The 22,926-nt window shown below is 37.5% G+C and overlaps 1 protein-coding gene across 1 annotated transcript in view; it reads right to left on the bottom strand.

The window, feature by feature from the left end:
• Positions 1-22,926, bottom strand: part of AGMO (alkylglycerol monooxygenase) — a 224,095-nt gene that overhangs the window by 2,213 nt on the left and 198,956 nt on the right. The gene's annotated exons all lie outside the window — the stretch shown is intronic.

The raw sequence follows: 22,926 nt of genomic DNA, 5'->3' as shown, positions 1-22,926 counted from the left end.
AAAAGGCAAACCAAACTTCAAAGAGATTCTTTTCTTAAGAGATTATTTTAAAAAGCTTTTACATAGAAATACAGACAACCAGTTCCACAGAAAGATATAAAACCAGTTCCATGGACTACATCAGTGATTCTCAAAGTACAATTCTTTGAACTGGAAGATTCTAAAGCAAAAAGTAGTGAGCTGCCCTTGTAGTACGAACCACTGCTCAAACCTTGTCCTTTCACGATGAGGGCTTGTGCTCCACATGCAGCTTGTAGTGCAATGCCTTTCCATTTTCCTGGGGTAGCTCACAAAAAATCCTGGAAACAGGGGTTGTGTTGGGGCTCTCCACACTGGACACCAATAGTGGGATGAAAGCTATGCCAAAGTGGTTCTAATTGGGCTGCCATCTTCTCTCCAAAGGAAGGAGACAATGAGTCGGCTGCTTGCTTAGCAGTCAAAGAATTGACACCCCAAATATAAAAAAGGACATCATGGGGGATTGTACCTCCTTCCTTGCATGGATGTGGTAGATGAAAACATAGAAATTCCTTGTATTGATCCAACTGCATTGTTGTACAAATAGCTTTCTATGAGAAATGGAAAACTCAACAAAACCAAACCAAAAAAACAAACTAGGTTCTCATTAAGGCAAAAAAAAGTAATTTCAAATGTTGTCTGTTAATTTTGGGGGGAAAACACATAAACATAAACACTAGCTTATTCTGACAAATGATTAAGGCTACAGAGTCCATAAAATGCCACAGAAGACTGTAAAGAAGTGCAGACTACATTACAGATCTGCCCTAACTTTAGTACACAAAACTCCCACCACCTTAACCATAAATAGCAGTCTCATTTATGCTTTTATATTTATAGTCAGAAAACTTTTAATTCAAAAAATGTTGAATTCAAGACTCCCTATCACATGTTCTGCTACCATAAAAGATTTTTAGCAATCAATAAACTACTAGGAATGGCAGGTACTCTTCTAATGAAGCATTTAATAAAAATAAGTAGCTTGAAGCTTTCTATCAGCGTCCGTCTAAAGACAGTTAACTAAATATTGGCATAATATCAGAATGGGTTGATCTTTTACGCAGGGAAGAAAATCTCACAAACACAACTTTCACTGACAGCTCAAGAAAAAAATACACATTACTAGGGCTCTTTCTGATAGGAGAGATGATTTAAAGGAAGTGTTTTACTTCCCTTAGAAAGTAAAGTGGTTTCAATAAAGACTTTGTCTAAAATGACACTAGAAAGCATTATGTGCCTTGTATCCCTAATTATCTGATATCCATTGCTAAACATTGTGGGAGTGGACATTACCGTGAAAGAGGTCTAGATGATTAGGTTATTCTTTATTTGACTGACTTAAGAATAGTCAGCACTGAGCCTAGTTTCTTTCTGATTCATCTGTTACAGCAGCAATATGAATTTGGATGAAGTCCACATAATTCATCTTGATATAAGCAACATTTTTTTTTACAGTGAGAACAATCCATAACTAGAGGAAGCTATGCAGGGTTGTGATTGAGTCCCTGTCACTGGACGTTTCCAAGGTGCAATAGGATGGGGTGCTACATCATCTCATTTAGAGTCTCTCTCCTGTGACAGGTTGGACCAAGTGATGTTTCAATGTCCCTTCCAATCTGGGCTATTCAATGATTCTGCTCGTGTTAGCAAGTGATTTGGTACAAAATTTGATAGAAGTTTCTTTGCTGCATGTTATTTAACTTTAGTTAACTATATATACCCATGAGATATGTGGAGAAGGAATAAAACAAGTACAGTGACACTGGTGGTGTCTTCTCCAGATGCTTCATTGCTCTGAAGTGTCATTTCACTTACATGTGCAATGTGTCTGCATTGGCCCCAGCAGACTTCAAAACAGGATCAAAATTACTCTTTGCAGCCAAATTATAAGTCCATTAGACCATTCAAACAGATCCTAGTATATCTCATTTATTAAAAGGGAGGCAATGTTTGTGAAAAATAGCTCCTTATTCCCAGATGGAATAAGCTGCTCTCTGCAGTCACAGAGCCATTTGGCAGTTATAACGTGGTGTTGACACAGCTGCAGGCCCTGGGTGCTGAGCCAGTTTCACATGGCTCTGCTCTTTCCTTCCTCCCTGTTCCCTCCTAAAATCCAAGGAAAAGTATTGGACATTTTCTCACCTGGCCTAGTTGGTTTTGTGCTTGAGTTGTTACAAGATTCCATCACTGCCTTACTTGATGTAGGCACATTTGGCTTTTGTATTTTCAGAAAGGTTATGAAGTCAGCTCAATGCCCGTCTTCGAATACGAAGTTGGTTGTTGGTACACGACTGGGTCAAGAGTTAAATGAGGACAGATCAACGAAGACAAAACACAGATGAATTAACTCACATGGGTGGGAGTGAACCACAAAAAATAAATTCATATTGTCTGTGTTTAGTCAGGTGTCTTACTGGATCCTTTGCTTTTCCTAAATGTGATAGACTTTTGTGTCTAACTTATCATATAACTCAAAAAACACTGAGAAGACAAGGCAGAAAGAAAGAAGACATTAATATTTCAACATTATGACCTATTGGGATTGTGAAATGTTTTTGCTTTAAATCACTGAATAGTGATCCACTGCAACAATTTTTGCCTGGAAAATACTAGATTAAATGTAGATAACACAGCACAGATTTCTAAGACACAAGTCCCTACCTTCCTTACCCTTTTTTTTTGATTGATGAGTAACTGTTTTTATGACAAGCTCATGGTGTTAAGTTACATAAAGAGACTCTGATACAGTCAGATTTGTCCCTAATGCAAAGTTTAGTGTTCACCCACCCCTCTTTTTAAAACTCCTCCAAACATTTAATCTTCTTTTGGCAACTGCTTATCTTGAAAGATTTCTAGAAGCTCCTTCAGAAAACATTTTCATCATCATTAAATGGGGAAAAAGCCAGAGGAAAGGGAGTTTTATTCTTGCACCTTTTCAAGTTTTAATCTGGTCATAAATGGGAGCCACTTTGAGAAATACAGATACATTAGAATGAAAAGGAAGAAAATTTTTCTCCTTATTTTGAGAACTGGCTGATGAATTATCCATCTGTGAGCTACTAGGGGAAAAAAGACATGCTTTCTATGGATTTTTTAGCATATTTTTTTTCCATAGAGAGCTAGGTGTTGTAATAAATAAAATGGGTTTTAGAACTACTCTCTGTGTGTAGCTATAAATAACGTTTTGCATCAAGAGTATATTGAATTCCATTTCTAAATAAGATTATTTGAAATACTTTTTCTTCCATCACATTAGATTCAACTCATTTTTGCATTCTGTATTGGTACTAAATTATCTTTTTAGCTTCATATTCTTTGACAAATCTTAGGCCAATTGAATTTAATTTAGCAAGAGTGACTATAGATGCTAAAGTTTAACTGGTGACATTTCAAGTAATTTTTATACTCCACTTACATAACAATAATTTTATATATATTTTAGACACTATTACATAAGCTTCTTATTGTATAGTACTCCTTTATAAAGCAACTTTTGCCACCCAAAAAGAAAAAAAAAATAACCAACCATTCTCCATTGGCTTTTAAACGATTATTCACAAAAATATTCCACATATGCTGCATTACCAAAAGCAAACAGATTATACTTTCACAGTGCTCAGCAGCACTGGAAATCCTGGAAGCTGAGTATCAAGGGAGGAGAAATGCAGAAGTGCCTTCTCAATCAAGATAACGGGCCTGTCTGGTAGACCTAATGCTTTATATACAGCCATTGAGAGTTAAATGTCATTGAAAACTTTTGAAGCAAAGTCCTGTACAACTAAATTAGGTGTGCCCTTCCTCCATTGATGGGCACAGAATTGAACCTTGCCAGGCAGCTTGCTGTAAATCACTCTGGGACTCACGTACATCTGTGTGGCTCACTGAATGTAACATAACCACTCCCTCAGGCTCCTCCAGCTGGCAGCAACATCTTGGTTGGTCTAAGATGAGGGTAAAACAGATGGAATAGCTTGTTTCAAACATTGACATTAGTTAGACAAAAGACAAGTATTTCCACTTTCCAACAATGCACCCTAATCTAGTTTTTGCAATTCCATTAGAATAAAAGAAATTAGATTAGCAGGAGGAAGATCACCACCTTCTTTCCAATGAACAACCGAAGCCCTAAAAATGTTGATGTTTTCTAAGACATTTAAATATATAAACAATATCTTTCTCCTCAAGTTTGGATCAGACCAGGCTGTACATCTCTCTCTCTCTAAACAGGCATTAAAAACCCACCCCAAAACCCAAAGAAAAAGAAAAATTCCCACAACAGCTAAAGTTGAATACCTGGGGAATTTGCATTCTCTATAGTGCGCAATGACTTTATATACAAAAGATTAACTATCTGGATTTTTGTCTGGTATTTATGTTTTATACTTGCAAATATTCTTAGTGCCCAACTGGGATTTGGGTAGACTAGATCACAAAATACTTGGCTCTTGATTTAAGCTATATATCAACATTCTGAAGTTAATGCGAAGTCATTGTACTTCACAGACTTCAAAAAGAGAACAAAATTTAAATAACCAGTTAGAATAATATGCATTCCATGACAACTTTTTGAGCTTTTGGAAGACAGAGAACATATCAGATTTTAATTTAATAGATGGGCTTAAAAAGTCCAAAATAATAATAATAATAATAAAAGTTATTTCTTGTAACTGGGTTTATTTTTGGAAGAGCTGCTGTGCTTTGTCCCATGAGAACTGTAGCTCTGATGCTTCCTGAATAGATCTTGACCTTCTCAAGTGCTCTTTGCTAAAGCAGTTACAAGACACATTACACACCCTAAAAATAGTAATTCAAAGGATACTTATGAATTTTAATCCCTTTCTGATTCCTTCTCAAGGCAGTTAGCAGGCAAGAGGCCTCTCCTCTCCTTGGAGTGATGTGAAGCTACCCTTAACAAAGCTTGTACCTGGATAGAATGAAAATCCTGCAATTATTTGCTGTATCTAATTAACTGGATATAGCTTTTGTCATGCTTTGAGTCAGAACTGAGGGTTGAATTAAGACTTGTGTAAACCCTCAATTTCATTTGTCAAAATATCTTGCCACTTCTTTGGTAGTGTCCTGAATGCTTGGCATAAGACACGGACCACCTTCAGAGACATTATTAATGAACTGTAATATGGACCAAATATGGTCCCTAAAATTGCAAAAAACTCTGAAATTATAAATTTCATTCATAATTTGCCAGATCTGTTTTTTAATCACAGAATGAATCACTAAGAACAGTAGCTATTACTAAGGTTAGCTAAAAGGACAGATTCCTTCACTCAAAAGTCTGAGGAACAAACAATACTCAAATAGATCTAAACTATTCCGTTCCATTTTGTCCGTATCTACCGTTTACACAATACAGAATGTACTACTCTCTCTGCATCTTCAGACAGGAGCTGAGGTGATTAGATGTTTTGGTTGGGTTTTGTTTTGTTTGATTTTGAGGTTTGTGGTTTGTTTTTATCTTAAAACCATACCTTCTGGATTTTGGACAAATCTAGCAGTCTTCTAGCTGCCCTTTGGTAGCTGTAAGCCTAAGATGACAGATCCAAGATATTTGAAGACAGCTACATGTTGAGGAACCGTTGTGTCTGGAGATGTACCCCTCACCACTAGTCAGGTAAGTCTGTGGATCAGAGACACCAGAGCTCGAAAGGTATTAATTCATGGAGATCATCTAATATTTTGTCTGGCAGCTTCCAAATGCTTCCTGAGGCAGAGCTTGGTACCTAAATATGGAGTAATTAGTCTGTCCAAGCTATTGATGAAGCCACAATGTCCTGGAACATGCACTGGTTCTTGGAAAGGATGCTCCATTTTGGTTTTGGGTCTGCTTTTTCCAATGTCTGCAGCAAACATGTCAACAATTCAACCTCTACCAATCCACTACAGTGATTGAATTAGAGGAAAAACTGTTCCTGGACCAACCACAGACCATATTCGTTCAGCTGTCCTTAAGGTTCTGTCTTTATCCAGGGGGTTCCTTCTTCAGACAACATGACAAGTAATAAGCACAGCCCTATGCGCTGGCTCCAAACACCACAAGGAATTACCTCTCCCACAGCTTGAATATAAAACATCAAAGCCACAGCTCTATTTCATAAACGGGGAACTGGTACCTTACATGCTGACTGGATTTTTACTGAATGTAATCAGGCAACTATTAAGACTTTAGAATTGACTTCTCTGTTTTACCTGTGTGCTAAATACAGTGTCATTCTAGTCTTTTATGAGAACCACATGGTCTGTTTATGAGATATCTTCAAATGTTATTTTTGGATCTTTTCCAGTCTATGTGTCTTGATTTTACAATTACGCTGTTGCTTTATATAGTTCTCATTTAGTCCTTGATGGACTACAGGCATCCTGTTTGCTGGTCTATTATCCAGCTTCTTATCAGTTCCACTCTAAACCATTATTTCAGAGAGTATCTCTTGTAGTTGTGCAACTTCCTCAAACTACAGTGTTTTAATCTACCCTTTCTAAAACAACTTGTTCCAAGTGCTTGAAAAACATTTTCTAATTAAAGAAAATAAAGCACATTTTAAGACAATCACCCAATAGAAGGCAAATAGACTAAAATATAAGAATATTATTACTTCAGTCATATGAAACAAAAATATCTCTTGCATAAGTCCAATGCCTCCACAAATTATCACACTTAAAGCAAAAACCTCCAACAAATTAAGTTCTCCTTTTGGACATTACTGTGGCACTGGAATTTATTTTCGACTCATCACCAGGGTTTCAAGTGTGATCTGATCAATAACCTTAGATGAGAAGAAAACCTCCTTGTAAATGTGCTCGTTCAAGCAAAAGACAGGTTATAATTTTAATTTTTTTTCCTGAAGAGACATGTTTTCTCAGATTGAAGCAAATGGTCTGTTTGCAGGCATTGTGCTCTCCATGCTGCATGATGGGAGAAAGCAGATATAGCATATATAACTCTGGAATTACATTTAATGTTAAAGGGATAAACTAAGCAAACTGTTGTAAAATTTTTTCTTTTTTTATCATCCTGTTGTTCCAAAATGCCAAGGTTTAGCACCAGCTATTTGGGAAGCTAATCGTAAGAATCATCATTATTACATGACACTACATTACATTACATATAATCTCAGGCCAGACACAACTGATTGATGTCAACTGCTCACTGAGAAGTATCTCCGCTTGGGAACCAAACATTTGTAAATATGCTACTCCCACCAACTAAAACAAAGTTACCCTATCATCCTCATCAGAACACTTTGCATCACCTTAATGACATGCATTTTGCTGATGGAATTACACCAGGGGTGCAATTCCCATTACATAAGATGCGGAATGAGAGTTAAAGATAGCCCCATTTAATGACCATTCATTATAGAACAATAGCTACTTCCAAACTAGTTCATGGTAGAATATTTTTTCCTGACAAAATTCTTCTTGTGAGAGGCATGGAGAAAATTGGGAGTCCATGATGGCTGATACTTTCATCTGCTACATACAATTAGATAAAAAGTTTCACTTTTTGAATATTTATTAAAAGTACCTAAAGAATTTTTAAAATAATAATAATAATACCTCAATCACTGCATTTCTCAAAGCAGTCAGCAAAAAGTTTGCTTTGCAATTTTACCAGAGACAGTAGAGAAGGAACTGCAGAATTATTCTTTGATGGTGAAAAGTGTTTTTAATGGAAATCTTCAAGAACATCTACGGTCTATGTCACTGTTATAATTCTCAAACATCAGCTCCTACTTTCTGCTATTATGAACCCAGATCCTGAATTGTGCCAATGCATTTTTAAAATACGGCATTTGGACGCGCTATGCTGTTCCTGCTGTTTTCATTAGCTACAGCTAGTTGTCTTGGGGTGACTGTGATGTGTATCCCCTATTGCCCAGAAAATAATTTTGTGCCTTTCTGTGCCTTTAAACTGAGCCTGAGAGGGGGGAGAGATGAAACTGAGGGAACTTTCTAAGCAGTTTCTTTTCATGTTTTCAAGGACACAGAGATGGAGATGGCTCTGTGTTCAGCTGTGGCAGCAGAGCAAGAGGGGGGAAAGCACCCTGCTTGCTTTCAGCCAGTTTTTCAGCTCCTTTTTCTTTCTCCGGAGAGAGACGGAGAGTTGAACTTTTGTTTTCCTGGGACTTTGTTTTTTTTTCCTTTTTTTTTTCTCTGCTGGACTGTTTCAACATCAGAATACACCGGAAGGAATTCCCACCAAGGCCTTGGCCCTGGAGGTGGGCCCACCACCCCACCCCAGCTCCAAGGAGGGGGAGAGAGAGATCTATGGAAGGACTCTGAAATTTTCCCAGGTTTCTCTCAGCAGAGCAAGAGGTTTTATTATTTAGCATCATTATCCTCTTCCTGTGTGTTTGTTAAAGAAATAGTTTTTACCTCTTTCCTTCTAGGAAAATGTATTTTTTTCCCGAACCTGGTGGGGAAGGGCTGGTTGTAACCTGCCTTCTCTCAGAGGATATATTTCTAAATTTGGCCAAACTGGAACAAATTTAGTGGCGCCCAAGTGCGCCAGTCTACTAACTAAGTCTAGGTTAAATTAAGTGCATGAAGTGTATTACACTTTCGTCCAGATCTCATGATTTTTATCTTGATGGTCGATCCCAAGACTGGAAAAGGGCATTATGAAAACAATATAGAACATTTTCTAATCAGGAGATGTTAATATCAAGTGTGAATGTACAAGAAATGAAATCTTAAAACTTATTTTTCTCCTCTTCTTTAGGACTTACACACCTTTTTATCCTCCATAGTTACTTAAAAATGTTGTTGTGTTGATAAAAATATAAGATTAATAATCTGTGTATCATCTGACTTAACAGAATGGTTTCTCTACCTAATAATTGGGGAACAGTGAAAGCAGAGTTGATTTTTTCCATCCATTCTTTGATTGGAGACTGAACCTAAAAGAGATACACTTTCACACCCTTGGGGGAAAGAAATAGAAAATTAATCTTCCATTGCTGTTATGCCTCTGTTAGCAGCAGGGTATGAGGTCACATTGCTGCCTCAATAAAGATTGCTCAACCTCCTACACCAAGTGATGTGGTCCTGCAGAGTATGAACAGCTTGTCTATGAAAGAGACTCTGGATGCAGTGGCTCTATAAATACCTAGCCTGTGCAGTTAATAAGGTATATCAGCTGGCAAAAGGTCTTGCAGATGACTAAAGTGTATTGAACAGTAGCTTTCCAGCCTTGTAAAATTGCTCTCCCACACCTTCTCCTTAGAGTTCACCCACGCACGGGCATAAACCTGGACAGAACTGTAAGTTCCCAAGATGCAAGGTGCAAGATATAAAAACAGGGATTTAATTCCCACTTCCTCCCCACACCATCATCCTCCAAGATGGAGGATACAAAAGAAGGGGTGGGTGGTGTGGTGGTGGTTCCATAGGCACCTGAAAAGTAAACACTGCAGCCACTGACTCCCTAAAAAGGCTGGGAAGTGCCTGGATCACGTTGTTAGCATCACCCTCAATATTACCTGTGTTTTTCATTTTCTGCGTCTACTCTATCAAGTTGCATTTGTGAAAAAATCATAGAATATCCTGAGCTGGAAGGCAACCACAAGGATCATAAAGTCCTAGTCCTGGCCTCGCACAGGACAACCCCAAGAATTACACCATGTGTCCAAGAGTGTTGCCCAAACGCTTTTTGAACTCTGTCAGGCTTGTGCTGTGACCACTTCCCTGAGGAGCCTGTTCCAGAGCCCAACCACCCTCTGGCTGAAGAACTTTTTCCTAATATCTGAGCTAAACCTCCCCTGATATAACTTCATGCCATTCCCTCAGATCCCATCGCTTGTCCCCAGAGAGACCAGTGTGTCTGCCCCTCCTCTTCCCCTCACAAGGAAGTTGTAACTTCTTGTTACAACTGCAGTGAGGTCTCCCCTCAGTCTCTTCCAGGCTGAACAGACAAAGTGACCTCAGCCACTCCCCATACAACTTCCCCTCCAGACCCTTCACCATCTGCGTTGGCCTCCTTTGGATGCTCTCTAGTAGCTTTATAACCTTCTTATATTGTGGTGTCTAGAACTGCACACAGTACTCGAGGTAAAAGACTAGTACAGGGAAAGACTAGGAAAGGCCTACAGGGAAGCCTAGGTCAGAAGCTGCAACTGTTTGAAATATAGACAGTTCTAGTTCCTTCTCCTTTTAAAGGTTTTCCACTTACCAACCTCACTACACAAGAATTTAGAAGATTACAGCTAACAAACCTCATCTAATATTGGCAATTTCCAACACCAGCACTATAAAATATTCACTTGCAGGGCTTTAATGCACATTTTTCAGGTCATGTCAAAGAAGAAAGAGGAACAGGTAAGTCACCTGATCCCTGTCCTCCCCACAGCCATGCAAACAGGTGTGCTGTGACTTTTTGCAGCTGAACACAACACAAAAGCCACTACTCGGCTAAGGGGAAAAAAAGTCAATGTCAAAGGAGGAAATATAAGAACTTAGCTTTCTACCATCCTCCAACCCCTTCAGTGCTTCATTTTCAGCTCCTCCCAAGATACACTCTCCTCCTTTATCTTAGACACCAACAAGCTCATGGAGGAGACATTTGTTATTCGTGCTTAATATCAGTTTTTAGAACATACCATATTCTTTGACTAGAGGTTCTACAGATCAGCTACATATGTGAAGGACCATCCCTGTTGTTTTGTTTTGAACCTGGCTCTGACTACTTAATGGCTACTTGTTAATTTTTGCTGACGCATTTTTGCTCCTCCTCTCCCCACAATGAATAGGAATGAATATGGCAGCAATTTTCTGCTCACAGCCTGCGTGCTACAAATGCATCACTGTCAAGTCTCCTCTCCAAGTTGTCTTCTTTCCCTCAATCACTTGACTGAACTGCAGCTCTCTAGATTTTTACTATTTGTAACAGAAAATAACTCAGACACTTGTAATTCAAAGGTGAAAGTATAGTACTAAAAAATCCCAAAACAGACAATAAAGCATCCTCAAAAGACCCGCCACAACCAGACCAGAATGCATGAACTTTTTAGAAATTATGCATGCTTTTTTGCCCTACTGTTCTAGCTACTAGGAAAAATATGATTTATTACACCACATAGTCAGATTTACAATCGGACCTAGAGTAGTCATATTTTAAAATATTTCATTATTGACTCCAAAAAATGAAGGCAAGCTCTAAGCCCTGACTTTAGGGCTTATACATTTCAGGGAACATTTCAGGGGAAAATGAAAAACCCCACACCTTTGTATTAATTTACTCACAAAAAGCATTCAACCTTTCCGTTTCCCTCTTTCTTGACATGATAATACATTTTATTTACATGAACACCCAGGCTTCCCTAACCCTTTCTCACCAAACTGGCGGCCAGTACAGACCCCCCAGACTCCAGCTCCAAGGCCTGGTGTATTTCTTTATTTGCCCATGATTACACATCTCTAGTCCTCACATAAAAATACTTCACACAGTTCCTTCTCGCAGTTTGTTCATACACTCACAAACGAAGCCGGCTCTTAGCTCTTCTGCTCTTAAATCTATAAGTGTCATATTCCCCACTACTCCAATAATAATGGAAGTCCCTTCCAATACCAAGTTTCAAACCTTTTTTCCAGAGCTGTCAGTCTCTTGCCTAATCCTGCCATGAACACCTTTAGCATTTTATCTCTAGAGATAAATCAAGGAAGTTTTATTCCTCAGAGTCTGATCTTTAAGAAAGAGATGTTACATTTATAGATCATTTTAGAGGATATAATTATATAAGCACAATTTAATAATTATGAGACATTGTGGATATGAAAAGAGTAAATCATGTTAAAGAAATCTGGTTACTTTTAAAAATGAAAGATGTTATTAACCTAGATAAACCAAGAGTCCTGACTTAGCTGGGGTTTTAAAAAGGTTCAGAGGAAAGTCAAAATGATGGATCATTGTTATCATTAAGAAAGCTTTGTTGTGGATGGACTAAATCTTTATTAAAACTTTTGTCCCAATATGAAGCACTTGTGACCCCGCATTCACATCTGAAAGTCTGTATCCTGAAGTCTGACTCTTTCCCATCCTTGATGTGTTTGGGTTCTTTAGTGCATCTGGTTTCCCTGTAAGACTGTGATAAGTTCAGTTGACTCCAGATCTGATGCAGTTGCCTGCCTTCAGGTTTGAGCAGTACCAAGGCATTAATTACTACCCAGAAAAAAAGGGGATTGGGTGGAAAACAGAAAGGCAGCTGCTGAGAAGTGAAGTCTCACAGGATTGTAGATTAATACCAGCAGATTTTCATATTTTATTCAATGGTCTACATAAAGCTATAATAAGTCAGATCATTAAATTTGCAGATGATACTAAAATAAGCAGAGTATTTAAGACTCAGAGGGATGCAAGAATAATCCTGACATTAACAAAATGAGCTCAGAGGTGAGATAGGAAATTAAATGAGTATTCATTTAATGTAATGAAAATTGACACACTTCAGTAAAAATAATGTTCAGGACACATACTGAGACACAAGTTAAATTATACTAAGGTAATTAATATGTAAAGAGAGAGCAAGTTAGGAGCTATTCTTAAATTGCCATTCATAGTTTTAAATTCTAAGAAGACATGACCCCTGTCCTAAAGAGATAACAGATTGGCACAGACAAAATAACACACTCTCATTTAACACAGTAAGAAAGAGTGTCTTCCAGCACAGTACAGAAAAGAGAAAGAGAGCCCTTTGGACCTGCTAGTCACTAAGATGGCTCTGAAGAGTGACTGTGATGGCCATCGCCACATTTGACTTTTGCTATTCTCTTCAAATTTATACCTGACTAGAGTCTACTTCAAAGCTACACAGAACATTTTAAGAAAAGAGTCCCCAGGTATGAAAATAGAAATGTTGTATTACCAGCAAGCTGAATAATATTCAAGAAAATTAAATAAGAGGAGGCAAAGACATCTCAGCTGGCAAACAAAAAAAAAAAAAAACCTCAAAATCCCAACCTCTAAAAGTAGGCCTTTAACTCTCTCTTAAGGTTGCTGAAGGAAAAAGATATGAGAATAAATCAAGCAGAAAGCCAGCAAGATGCAGAGGAAAGGGCAAAAAATGGAAAAAAAACCTAAAGCAAGAACATAATGAAACAAACCTGCAGGCAAGCTAAAGACAAAGATCCTTTGCCCTACTTCACACCAGAGAAAAAGCAATCCCAAAACCACTTTTTAAGTATATAGTAAAAAGACTGTAAAAGCCAAAGTTGTTCTTTATTAATAGTAGTATAACAGCTTTTCATAACACATGCCTCCAGAGTGGGTATTCCACTCCATTATACTAGTGAAAACTCTGAGGAAGACTGAAAACACTCCACCTCACAATTTCCCCATTGGACCATTTACATTAAGGGCAGCAGGGTGCACTGCTGTACTTGGTTTAGCCAAATTTCCTTGCCTAGTCTATTAACAGCCCAAACTAACTACAAGCATCTACAAACATGTAGAGACTTAGTAGACCTATTGTTTGTTACAATTTGAAGAGCAAAATTTCAAGGAAAAATAACAGCAGTGTTAACAGAGGGAAACTGCCAAGGTCATATGATTCATTTGTGTATGAGTTTAGCAACAAAGGAGCTGTGAAATACTGTAATAGCAATAAGCCAGTGGATTAACAGAGCACCAAGCAACATCTTGAAGGAGATCAAAGTAGTAAACAAAATGAAATGCAGTGACAAGAATGAGAATAGGGTGTTCAGTTCTTAGCAGTATGAAAGAGTGAATGAATTGCAAAGGACCCACATCTTACAGCAACATAAGAGGAGGGGAAAAGATGCGAGCTTTACCTCAGTTAAAAAACAGAAATAAATTACTGTTCCTTCTTTAATGAAATATTTTGTTGCTGTCTTTCCTGAATAAATGATGAGAACTCTGAGTCTTATAAATAATGTTACCCTAAAATATTTAAACAAAAAGTAGAACAGTTACAGGACATAATGAAGTACTACTTAAGATTCCCAGAAAACGAAATAATTCATCTAGGATACACTGCAGTGTCAAAAAAAAAGAAAAACAGTGACTCATACTGGCAAGCAAGCATTCTGATTCTCTGATTTAAGTTTAGAAAACATAGTTTGATATGTTTGTGAAAGAATTACAGTAATTGTATCAAAATCAATCAAGTCAGAGGATATATAAAAAATACACTGTATCAGGAAACATTGCTCCACACAAATAAAGGGCACAGTCTGTGATGTAAATGGAATAGAATCTGTTAAAATATGACAAATTCTGATTAGTAAAGATAAAACCTAACTTAAATATAAACTTACCGGAGAACAAATCCATTGAGAATGAAGAGCATGCTAGGTGTCAGGATGATGGAATCACACTCAGTAAATATGAGTGCCTCATCCGTCAGTAACATCTCCTTGCTGCAAGCACCAAATTAAATCTGCAAAATATTTTATCTTGGTCACAGCTGCTGTTAAATATCAAGGTCTCAGCTTGTATATGAATGTATACAAATGATACCATTAAAAATTCTAATTTAGCAATAATATTTCCTATGCAAATCTCTGTAATGCCTCAAATACAATAACAAATATATGGAAATAGACACTTCTTGATAGCAAATACCAAAATTGTGGGCTCAATCCCTGTATGGGCCATTTACATTCAAGAGCTGGACTAGATGATCCTTGTGGGTCACTTATAACTCAGAATTTTCTCCAATTCATCTGTGCTTCAGTTACTATAGAAGGTGGAAGATACACAAAACCTGAAATCTCAATTTCCCACTCCTTTTTTGTTGTGTCTCCACTAGCACTCTCCCTCACCCCATCACATCACTCACTCACACAGCTGGGCCTTCAAGGTGTGTTCTGCTTTTCTGCTTGCAAGAGATGATAAGAAAGGAAGTACCTATTTCATTTCTTTCTCTCACTTTATACCCTAAGAATGCATGTATTACTCTGTTTAGGACAGGAAGAGCAAGGAACTCTGATACTACAGTCTACTACTGATACTCCTAACAGTCCTGTTCGGAAGCAATTCCAAAACATCTACTTTTAAATTTTTATTCAAAATTTATTGATGATTACTATTCCCATTGTATTTTAAGGCTTCCTTGCCAATTAGTTTACCAGCTTCTGTTTTTTATTGTTTAATCCCTGAAGACTCAAAGGTTATATGCAAATTGACCTTTTATTCTCCCAGGTTCTGGTGTGCACCCCAATTGTGTTTTGACTACCTGCTGGCATATGGCAGGAACTTTTCGCTTGTTCCCTCACTATGAATTATGCCAGCCTGAAAGCAGTATTACGTCCTCAATCTAAACAAGAGGAATTTCCTGTTAATTCCAGCTACCATGCAATCTACAGACAGCCTGGGAAAACCAATCGTAATGCCTCTTAGCTTTTGGTTTATTTCTTACAATGATGACTCCTCTTGCAGTCTTCAAATAGCCCTTTTTGACTGCTTTTACATATAGGTGACTGGAACTGTAGCTAATACCGTGGTAATACGGAGAGGGTCTCATCAGCATCTTGCAAAAACAGCATTAAGCCTTTTCCCTCTTAACAAAGAATTTCTCATTGCACACCACCTTCTTTCGCAATCCTTTAGAGACCCCTGGAACTGACCAGCAAACCCAGCTATTCCTTCTCAATTACACTTAGTCACTTGTGCTTTGAGTTAACAGCAGGTTTTTGTCGTTAGCTTTTTAGTGAATGACACTGCTGTTTGTATTACTAGAATGCATTAAATTTCTGTTATTCTATTTATTTAAGATTATACTATATCCAGATCTGTCTTTCCCAATGTCTTTCAGCTTTATCAGCTAATTTTCATTTCTGCACTCAAACATTCTGTGCCAAGGTAATTAGAGAAAAGTTAAATAATAATAACCTCAAGACTGAGTCACTAAGAGTATAATATTAACTCCCAGGGTGTTTTTTATCAGCTTCATCCAAGAAAATTAGAACAGGTGAACTGCATGAGACCAGAATTTCCCTTTTACCTAATTGCTTAGGGAAATTATATGATTTTTGTGTTGAATAGCCTATGAAAGATATTTTTTTTATTCCATAAATTCAAGTATGTTTGAACTCCATAAACATTTTTTGTGTTAATAATATTCTACAACTGTAAAGTTCACAGTTTAATTATGTGGTAGGTGAACTCCATTTTCTTTTGAACCTAACAGCCTATAACTTCATTTGATGATACCAAATTTTTCAGCATTAAAGGAAGTTAATGAGCATCCCTTTCTATTTTACACCACAATCATACTACTTTTCCTGAGGGTGAAAAGACCAATTGTATTTAGTAATTTTTTTTGTTTCCTTCCATACTTTAGTATTACTGCATTTATCACAATCTCTCTCAAATTTTCAATAATTGTTAAAGTATTGATAGATAATACACTGTTCTTCTCTAAAAAATCACTTAACCCATGGAAAAATGGCAGCAATTTAATCTGAAATGACCTTGCTTTCGTTAACCACGCTGCATTTTATTGTTTCCTCTTTACCTGAACATTTTTAATTTTTCTTCATTTCTTAAACACTTTTGAATCCTACTAAGGTCAGATTAATGAGCATCAACTTACTTCAATTATTTTCTTCTGTTATCTAATAAAAGTGCAGTATCTGTTGTTCTCCAGGGATGAAAGCATCCTTATTGTTTCATTATTTTGGAACACTAAATAATGGGTGCCCAAAGCTCAACTCATTAAGCTTACCTAGTTTTGTTTCCAAGAGTTATTCCCTTTTTATATATTCAAACTCACGAATCATCCTCATTTTGCTTTCATGTTCTATGTCTTCCTCCTAATTTAAAACTGAAACTAGGCATTCATTTGGATATGTAGACATACTCTTTGAATTTATTTTTCCATTCCTTTTACAGCTTCTGAGCTCAATGTTTTGCAGCTCTCAATTGATCTTTACTAGTGTAAAGCTTCCTAGGTAAAGTTTTCTTTGCTGATGAGTTCTTCTTTTCAATTCTTTCAGATTTACTCCGAGTATATTTTTAACACAACTAATCATTTAGTTAGGCTTAGATCTTTCCCTGGATATTTGTGTCCTTTATTCTGTTTATATTAATAATAATAACAATTTGTTTTATCTTTGTACAAGCTGTTTAGGTGCCACTGTTTAGGAGGGATCATTCCTTCAAAGAAGTGCCTTTCTACCAGCTTGCATCACCATGGATCTAGTGATGTACCTGAACTAGCATGCTACCCCTACAGCCTGAACAGTGGGGAGAGTGATGTAGCAGGCATCCAGGTGGCTCTGCACAGTGCTGTGCTCTGTCACAGCTGAGATGAAGGGGGATTTTAATAAAACAGGACAGGCTCAGCCAGGATATGTCTGTCCTGTGCTCTCAGTACACAATGTTCCAAGGAGCTTATCACCATAGCACTGTGCAAATTGGGCTGGAGCCTTTCTGAGCTTAATGCACCCAATTGCATGATAAAAGAGCAGAGGTCTAAACACCTTTTCAGAGTCTGGTTGAGAAAAGTCAGGAATATTAGAAGCTCCTGGCCATACCAGAAAACAGATACATACATAAAATTCCCTTGTGGTGTTCCTATCCCTCTGTCTCTTGTGATCTTACCTGCTAAGTACCCAACAGAGACAACAGTGAGTTTTACTCACTCAAATTAAATAAATGTCTCCCTGAATATCTATCTTCAAGATTAGAGAAAGAAACTTTACGCTTCTAGTATTCACTCCTTATATTCATTTCTGCAACCAATCATCTTGAAAGCAGTGATCAGCAGAGAAAAGTGACTGCAGTGGTTGCTCACCTGAACTAAGTCATGAAAATTGTCCATAAAAGTGAAATGGACACAGTACTAAACCAGCATTATTTTATGTAGCAATATTTGCACAGAAAAGTCACAATATGCTAACTACTTAATTACTTCCTGTTTTATTCTTTTACAGACAATCTGAAACTACCAAAGAGTATGATAGAATTCCTCTTAAATAGATGAAAGGTGTGATTAATTTGGATATATTTTCATTATAAAAAGTGTCTTTACAACATTATTAACATTTCATTTCTCCCGCAGGCTCTGTAAAGGCTGAATAAGAATGGAGAACATACCACTGGCTGTAAAAATTGAACATTTCTCACTCAGCAGCAGGAGAAATGGATATGTGATTCATATGAAAACAATAACTGCATTATAAATTGTTTTATGTGGTATATTCTGGGGTTTATGCACAGAAATCTGCAAAACAAGCACTTCAAAAAACAGTAATTTGAGGCTTTGTCAAGTATTTTTGCACTAAGATTGTTTGAGTCAATTACATTTGCTATTCTAAGATCATACTTCACCTTTTCATTTCATAGTAAGTTCCCTGTCTGACTAGTTCCCTGACTGATGTGTGGGTTTATTATCATAATGGAGTGAATAGGACACAGCCATGTTGCTACTGGGGAAGACATACCAGAATAAATAAAAGCAAAACCAAATTTTAAGATAGGTGAAACAATATCAAGAAGTAAAATCCCATTTAAGCCTTTGTTTGCTTGAGAAAATAAATTTTCTTTAAAAATCAGAATTAACTGAAATCAAATTATATGCAAAAAAACCAAACCAAAATAAAACCCTAGCAAAACCTACAGTCTGAGGCAAGGAGGAAACCTCTTGCTTCTTTTGCAGGGAATTCCTTATCATATTTTTGTAGAATTGAAAAAGCCAGGAAAAGGCCCCAAAGTCACAACTTCTAGCAAATGAAACTTTCACATGAAGATATTCTTCATCGGCCAGATGTGTATGAAGAGAGGTGGCTTGAGGAAAATGTGCATTTCTCCAGTGTGCATTAAGGGACTCTGAGAGTTCTCAGGAGAATAAGGAACAAACAGAAAGGAAAGGTTCTGAAAGAGTCCTGAGGACTTGCCACAGCACACTCTCCTTACACATTTCAGTTCTCCTAATTTCTCCTAGAGATTTTGTGAGGTAGCATTACTCAGTACTGCCTACTGTTGAAACCAAGGACTGACTTCTAGAGCTGTTTCACAGTGAATAGACATTTAAAAAAATGTATACACATTGGATAACTTAGTGCAATGTAAATCCATTGGCCACACTTACTAATTGTTTGTCAGTCTTACACCTCTGGAGAAGTCTAGGACCCTTGTTGTAAGCTCTAAACAGACACAAGCCATATTCTCAGCATAATCCATGAAGATGGCTTGCTTATTCAAAGCAGAGTTAACTTCATTCCAAATACTCTGGATGGCTGTGTCCCTTTGACAGCACAGACACCAGGTATCATTGCCCATGAGGAAGGCTTTTTTGCTGACTGGCTGACTGCTACTGTACCCACTCTCTTAGATTTGGTTCTGTTAATACGTCAAAGTCTTGCGTATATCTATAAAGAATTCAATCAAATATTGTATTTGTTTCACTTTGAGGTTACAGCTATAGTTGATGAGTTCCTTCTAAACAAACTTCAGACAGCTGGGGAAGTTTCTAAGTTCACCCATCATCAAAAAAGAGAAAGGCACATTTTTCTCCTTGAATCTGATTTGAAATGCTGCTACATTTTTTTCTTTTTTCATCAGTATTTTCATTCTTGTGTATGTTTTGATGACAGATAAATATATATATGCTTTTGTTTAAACTGAAATTTTTATTGTCCAACAATTTTGCTTTCACTAATATACATAGGGATTTTTTTTAAAAAACATTATTCTTCAAAGCTCCAATAGATGTCACTATCAAAATATAAAAGAGAGCTGGTTGTGTAATGCAGTCAAAGAGAAACACAGCAGGGAAGCCTCACTTGCTGGACTGCTTCAAACCCCAGCATGAGAGCACAACTCATTAAGCTAGACATCGAAGTGAGCTGCCAGCCATAGAGTGAATGTCTTTTCATTCTTTAAACCCTCACTGTTAGATCAAAAATATCTAATAGTTTCACTAAACATGAAAGTAACACTGAACCTACTGGGTGTTTGGGCTAATAAGCAGTTTCCTGTTAGGTTTTTTGCTCTCTGCCCATTCAACTTCAAAAAAACAACCTATCTTTTCTTCAGCCCACTTTGCACATTACTGTGCTGTGTTTTACGAATGCTCATTTTTCCTGTTGGTTTGGATCACATCTGGAGTAAGTTTGATGTGAAGCTTTACTACTGCTTTTGAAATGGCATGTCAAAACATGACAGCACTGCTTGAAATGGATAAGTAAGGCTTATAAGTAAAATTATTTCAGAACTATTTGCCCATGCTACAGAAATCTTTAAGCTTTTGTACTGACCAAGAAAGTACTTTGTTCTTTTATCTAACCTTTAACTCCTTGGGAAAAAAAACACACTCTGTATGAGTATTGGAATCTTTCACTGTTCTGAGCAGTCTCTTTTTTATACTGCTTGAAAGAGGAGGTAAACTCTATGTAACTACTGTGTTACCTCTACTATATGATGCTGAGATGGGTCTACTAGCTCTCCTACCTTGGGAAACTAGCTAGTTTAAAAATTAAAACAAATTACTTATTTTTTTTAAATAAATAAAAAACACGTAGCCCCTAATTCTTGGGAACACACCTGGGAATGGGAGGCTTTCCAATTTTAAAAAACCTTGTGGCTTTTCTACAAATCTCTGCAAGCTTGTATGGTGAATGTCATTTTGAACAAGTAGTAGAGTATTTTCACTGGTGAAAGTTTGTCAAGTTTGTCCTTGCATCAGGACCCATCCCCAAACTAAATCGTACCACAAGATGTCAGTGCAAACAACTCCCATATTGGTGGCTCCATATGATTTGCTTGTGAACCTTGTTCCAGTCTGAAGTTATCTTGAGCAACAAGTATGCCCAAAGGTTGCTAGTCTATTTACAAGCAAACAGCTGCAGGATGAAAGGGAAGAATTGAATAATTTGTTGCAGGATGACCTGTCCAGCCTAGATCTCCACTGCTCATGTAGGAAGTCTTTTTGCTTTGTCTAGAATTCTGGACCCGTGCATTAATTCGCAGACACAGACACTTGAACAGTTCTGCTAAAGAAAAATCTGTGACTTACAGTCTAGAGAACCTTTTTGTTAGATACAAATGCCTTTTAAAAAAATTATGCCTGAAGCTACAGAATTTATGATATGCTACTGCGCCTACCTTTTAAACCATGTTTTAAAACAATTTGGCTGAGCCACAGTTTAATGAGCTTAGGATGTGAGGGAATTCAATGAGAAAAAAGAAAAAACCAACCAAACACAAAGGTCAGCACAGCTACTTACTTTATATCAGCCAAAGATCAGGCTCTTTTTACTGACACATTGTAGGAATAAGACCAAGCTACTGCTTCTCTCTCATCTACCTATTTTCATATTTTTTTTATTCCAAGACCAGCTTTGATTTGGGATGATGGGAACCTCCAAAAGGTATAAGCATTGGGGCATGCTGGAGACCATAAAGTATGAGCACACACTACAGGTTGCAAGGTTTCTTCCCACCAGAAATGACATGACCTGAGTACATAGAATCTAAAATTAGCTCTTAGGGAACACAGCAAGTGCCTTTTCCATTTGCTTTTTACCTGCTGTTTCTTGTGAGAAGGAGTTATTCTTGCATCTCTTATTAATAGTCTCTGATGTGCTACTGACAGCAGGAAATTTATCTGTGAGACTCTCTTCATGTTAGTTCATTAGAGAAAAGTAGACTCCAGGTACTCACACATGGTGTCTAGGCAGTTTACCTGACTGACCACCTCCAGAGATTCTGTAAAATGGGAAGACAGAAAGCAGGCTTAAACTGTACAGCATCCCTCTTGACTCTTAAAACTATCTTCCATAGATAATCCATTCACAGGAGATGATACTAGGGTCCTCAGCCTAGCTGGCTTTCCCCATTTGTGTGCTTTCCCTGCAGGAGGTGTAAGAAAGGCACTGAGACCTTTCAAAGAATCCAGGTGAAAAAAAGCCAAAAGCAGCATTCTCCAGTAGCAATTGCAATAGCACAGAAAATCATTAATGGGATTATAATAATCAGATTTTATCAAACATCTGGAGTACAGGCTTTTACCTAGCCTAAAATAGCGAAGGGCCTTGAGGGGAAGCCGTATGAGGAGTGGCTGAAGTCACTTGGTCTGTTCAGCCTGGAGAAGAGGAGGCTGAGGGGAGACCTCACTGCAGTTACAACTTCCTCATGAGGGGAAGAGGAGGGGCAGACACTGATCTCTATTCTGGTGACCAGTCACAGCACCTGAGGGAATGGCCTGAAGCTGTGCCAGGGGAGGTTTAGGCTGGATATTAGAAAAAGGTTCTTCACCCAGAGGGTGGCTGGGCACTGGCACAGGCTCCCCAGGGCAGTGGTCACAGCACCAAGCCTGACAGAGTTCAAGAAGTGTTTGGACAATAACCTTGGGCACATGGTGTGACTTTTCAGGGACAGAAGTTGGCTCTGATGCTCTGTGTGGATCCCTTCCAACCGAACATATTCTGTGATTCTGTGATTCCATACTACCCATAGAGATAAAATAAAATGTCAAGTTCACAATGATCACAGATATGAAAGCCTGAAAATTTTAGCAGGACTTTTAATGCATAGTTAAAAAAATTAACATATCTTCTCTAGACAAGCAAATAAGAAACAGAAACCATGAAAGAAAAATATTTTTCTACATAATTTCAGCTCACTTCTCCTAATCAGAAGCTGTTTCCTAGGTGAACCAAATGTAAGAACAAAGCCATGTAGTGTTATTATTTTGCACCTTTTTAACTTTAGTGTCTGCTGAATATGTAGTCAGTAAAAAACCTGGAGGTTATGACTGCAGGTACCCAGAAATTACTGCAGTTACTACACATCAATTACCTTTTGGAAAATACAAATCTTCATCTACATATCCCATTCTGTCAGAATTCAGACATAAATCTCTACATCTTAGAAACTAAATGCATATCTGCTAACCAGACAAGCTCAAGGACTCAGGAACTATTAATTCTGTT

The sequence above is a fragment of the Corvus kubaryi genome, unplaced genomic scaffold, assembly GCF_017639235.1.
Source record: "Corvus kubaryi isolate FWS band 111438036 unplaced genomic scaffold, C.kubaryi_AGA036_p1.0 37398, whole genome shotgun sequence".
Taxonomy (NCBI): domain Eukaryota; kingdom Metazoa; phylum Chordata; class Aves; order Passeriformes; family Corvidae; genus Corvus; species Corvus kubaryi.
The sequence above is the reverse complement of the archived record's forward strand: the minus strand, read 5'-3'. Positions and strand labels throughout refer to the sequence as shown.